General features: G+C 37.2%; 1 pseudogene; it reads right to left on the minus strand.

The window, feature by feature from the left end:
- Positions 1-809: 809 nt before the first annotated feature.
- Positions 810-1,737, minus strand: LOC118929117 (probable G-protein coupled receptor 141; annotated as a pseudogene).
- Positions 1,738-4,742: the final 3,005 nt, after the last annotated feature.

The following is a 4,742-nucleotide window of genomic DNA, read 5'->3' on the forward strand; positions in this document are numbered from 1 at the left end:
TCTCGGTTGTTTCTTGGGGGTTAACTGATACCAGTCGATTTCAATTATGTAATGCTACTGGTACGTATAGGGTGCCTCGAGTAGCTCAAGGACAGTCCCACTGTCTTAAAGGTTTGCGTTCTAACACAGCCTGCTAGCCTACTTAGACTATGTCCAGCTTTCTCCATCTTTTCCAATTTCTTTTCCATGTTTGGGAAGGTAGACCGGGGAGGTATTCTCAGCTTCCTGCTTACCCACTATGCGTTAAAATCAAATCCTGAAAGGGTTTCCTCTAAGTCTTTTGACCATCTGAGCTAAATCCTTTCTTCCAAATACCACATCCAGCAGCTGTACCTTTACTGGCTAGTCATTTACAAGAGACAACTGTCTCGAGTTGAGCTTAAGTTGAATAAGGTAAGACTTCTACAGAGTCCCCTTCTTCAGGTTCTCTGAACCTTGAAGAATAGATAGCTTACAGATGGAGGAAAAGAAACATTCTAAGATCAAAACTCAGTGAGAGTAAATGCAAAGAGGAGAACAGCTAGGATTGTGCATAAAAGAAGCCAATAGCTGTGCTTACCAGAAATAAATACTGCATGAAATTTTTGAAGTAAGGATTGAGTCTGAAAGAGATGTTTGAGTCAACTTATGTAAAGCTAAGGAAATGGAACATATTCTATAGTTAATGGAGAATAGGTAACAGATCTCTGAGAAGAGGGAAACAAACAATCCTTATTACCTTTTCATGGAAAAATAATTTTGGTGACGATTAAGAGCAGAGAATTTGAAAAACTCTGAAATCATGCACCCATTCAATTGCAACTATTTTGTCACAATGGTGGAAAGCTGATTACAAAGCAAGTGACATTGGAGTATTTCATAGGGATAACTCCCCCTATAAAACACAGCATTTACAGGCAACAGACAGTAGTAAAAGCAACAAAAATTTCATTGTAAAGAACTAACTCAGAATTTTCTATCTCTGAATAATTTTGAATAAAGTATACCCGGAATGCAAGGTGGGGTATAAAACAGACAACTATCACAAGGAGGAAAAAGAAGCTCTTGATTTGCGCTCTATGCTCTTGATGGACACACGTCAGGCCAAAGAGCCTTTGTCAGTTGAATGATGACAGCCATCTGTATCAGAAAGAGGATAACAACCGTTGGGATCATAATGACAATCATAGAGTAGTTTAAGATAATTAACTCCCTCTGGTTGAGATCTTTGTAGAACACAAAACATCATTGTTGTTCTGAATAACCTGGATCTTACTGTAAAAATAATATTGGCAAAAAAATAAGACTACCCACCATCCAAATTATAATGCTTAAAACTACCACATGGTACTTTTGTAACTGTGATATTTGGAGTTTCTTAAAATAGATAAGCAATCAGAGTATGACAATGGCCACATAGAAAACAAAGGTGAAATACATATGACCATATATTATGCTGCTAACCAGTCGGCAGGTAAAGGATCCGAACTCCCATACGACTAAGATGTAATAGCTGAGATGAAAAGGAAGGCTGACCAGGAGGATGGAGTGCAGCATTATGATATTGAGAACGATCACGGCAACCATGGACTGGCTATTCCTTCTGAATATCATACGTGACATCAGTGCTGTTCCAATAGTGCCTCCAAGCAAAACCACCCCGTAGAGTGTTATCAGAATCATCCTGCAGCGTGGGTTGCAGTGGCCTGGGTCTGCATTTGAGGCATCTGCCTGGGTGGTTGTATTGATCAGCTTCATGTTTCACTCCAAAATGCTTGGAGGACCACACACCCCTAAATCAAAAGTTTTGCAAAAATTATAATGGAGATACTGTAACTGCACAGCAACTGCACATTAATAGTATTGATTTTATAATCATAGACAATTATTTACAAATCTAAAACTGTGTACCCAGTAAATACTATCAGAAACTCCACTTAATTACCCAAGTGTATTGAAGAGACACTTGAGTGAAACAAAATCACAAAAATGAGTTTGTTTGAATATAAAATTCTTAAGTGTACACCCAGGTGTTCTATCAACAGTGTCTAAGATCACTTACTGGGACCGGGATTAGCTTGAGAAATGCTAGCCTCTGGCATAAAATTCAAGGAAGGGCCAAAAACTCAGTAATCAAAATAGTAATATTTTAATTTACTATTTTCTAAAAATCAAAATTAACTCAGAACTTCATGATGAATAAAATAAAATTGTAAATAAAGGCAGGGTCAGTATGTATTGACACACACATTCATATCAGATGTATCAACTTTTGTCCCTCCTATTGTCAGGAAATCCAATTTGGGATAATGTACAGAAGACCATATCCATGATGTGTAATCATTGTAAGAAGGTGTATCAGACAACATTTTAAAATATTTTCTATGAACTGCTTTTGAGCAAGGAGCAACATATAATATATGTATATTACCTGCTCTTTCCTCTTTCTAATCCTGAAACTTCCCTGGGCTGGTATGCAACATTTTGGTGAAAAGTTGGGGTTGGAGGATGGATTCTATTTAGTTTTTATTTAAATTTTTTAGGTATGGATGCATAAGGGGCTGTGAACGTGTTGCATCTGCCTTCCTGAAGTAAGGGTCAATTCTGCAGTTCAGTCTGTGGAAGTGTGCACGAGTCACCCGGCTTCATGGGAACTTCAGCCGTGACATGGGAAAGGCTGTGCTGCCCGATTAAAGGGTTGCTGGAAACTAAATGAGTTAGTGTTAAGTTTAAGACAGTTTTATAACTGAAAAAAAAGTCATATAAAAGTTATGATTCTTAAGGTAAATAGCAAAGTAAAAAAGACATTTACCTCTTTCTCCTTATTCTACATAGGGGCAATGGTAATGGTAAAATGTTACATAAAATTGTTGTTGCATCAGTAAGTATTTAACAAATTTCTGCTAATTAAAAAAAATCTTTTTCAGACCTTTGATTAGACAGCATGAGACCCAGACATTAACAGGCCAGACTTTCCCCTCTGGAAGGGTCTTTGCTTATTTGCCTCATGCATCTCCTGCCCACCTGGTCAGAAGCAGAATTGGAGAATTTATATCTGAGGGAGAAATTATTCTACAGTGAATATCTCAATATCCTAGAACTTTTCTTCCACTACTATAGAATATTTTTAGAATAACTAAATTGTTGTTTGTGAAAAATCATAGCAGACCTGGCATACTGAATATCCTCAAATGAGATTTTATTATAACTGAAAAACATAACTTGCACAACTTAAATTTTATCTGCTGAAGTATGCATTTTGACAAAGTACGTATACATAAAATGCATAATGCTTGTATATTTTTTGTGTAAAATGGCATAGTTTTATATGATTTATGAACAACAAATACAATACTAATATAGTTTTTAAATTTTGGCAGTCCTCAAGTCTAAGCAGACAAGACTTAAGTTTGGCATTATTTTAAAACAATGAAAACGTAAGTTATTTATCAGTTCCATAGTTTAAAGATGGACACATATCCCAAGACAGTATGATATTTGGTTGCACTGCCACTTACTAGTTGGCTAATCATGGGACATATATTTAAAGCCATCTCTTCAGCTGTAAATGTGGAAATGAGGAAACCTATTTAATAAGAATGTTGTGAGAAGTTAGATTGTGTCTATAAAAAACATAACAGATTCCTGGACATAGAATATGTCATCAGTGCCACTTCCCCCTCCATGATGCACACAAAAATATTCCATAAACCCAGGTTTCCATTCTTTTTCAGTTACTTCTCAGAATTGTCCTATGAATATTTAAATGCATAGGGATAAACTTATAGGGAAGGGAAAAGTTGAATGGTCACTTCTCTTTTCCGTCAAGACCTTATACTTCTAACAGCCTCCTGCCAACATTATCCTTCACAGCCTGTGATTTATAGCTATTTTTTTACTCATTAAAGCCAAGGACTGAAGTTTCTAGATCTGCTGTCTATGCAGAAACAAACAACTACCCAAACGACTTACTTGCTCTTTTCCTCTTAGGATTCTCTGCTGGTGGAAGACTCTAGGCCCCTGGCCGTCTGGTGGTGGTCTACATCAGGGCAGGCAGTAAGAGCAGTGCGCTATCAAGACTCCACTGACACGGGTCAAGAACCATCCTGGGACGAATGATGAAGTGGAGCTCAGGCTTTGGACTGAAGGCTTCCAGAGCTAAATATCAAGATGGAAGACCCAGATAAACCGCCTTGGCCACAAACGGATCTTTGTTTTACAGTTCATGGTCAAACAATTAAAAATTAGCCCTATAAGTAAAGACTTCATTTTCACTATCAAGGGTTTATTTACAGGGATTTTTTTTTCAAATACTGTTTCATATCATGTTTAACCCATAATGTTTCACATTCAGAATTAGAATGACCTAGAGGAATAGTTTCTGTGAGACCTTCCTATTCTCAGCAGTAAGCCCAAAGTATTTATATCTCTGCCTTTCCATTTCCAAAGACTCCCTTCCCCCATTAACTGCTATTTGGACTTTTCTGACATCAACCTTCTCACTTTCTGTCTTTAGCTGTGCTGACTTCAAAGCATAATTTTAAGGAAGTATTGGGTTTAGTACATAAAGATACAAGAAACGAACACACCCTCAACAGTTGCAGGCAAACCCACCCCAAATCATATTACTGGTCAGCAATATGCTGCAGGAATTCAAAGGACCAAAATTCTGTCACCTGTAGAGCAAGTTCATTGCGATCTACATTTAGGTAACAACTGATAAAATTCTCATTTGCCTTGAAAAAGAATGAGTATTGTTCCCA

Source organism: Manis pentadactyla, chromosome 7, assembly GCF_030020395.1.
Source record: "Manis pentadactyla isolate mManPen7 chromosome 7, mManPen7.hap1, whole genome shotgun sequence".
Classification (NCBI taxonomy): Eukaryota; Metazoa; Chordata; class Mammalia; order Pholidota; family Manidae; genus Manis; species Manis pentadactyla.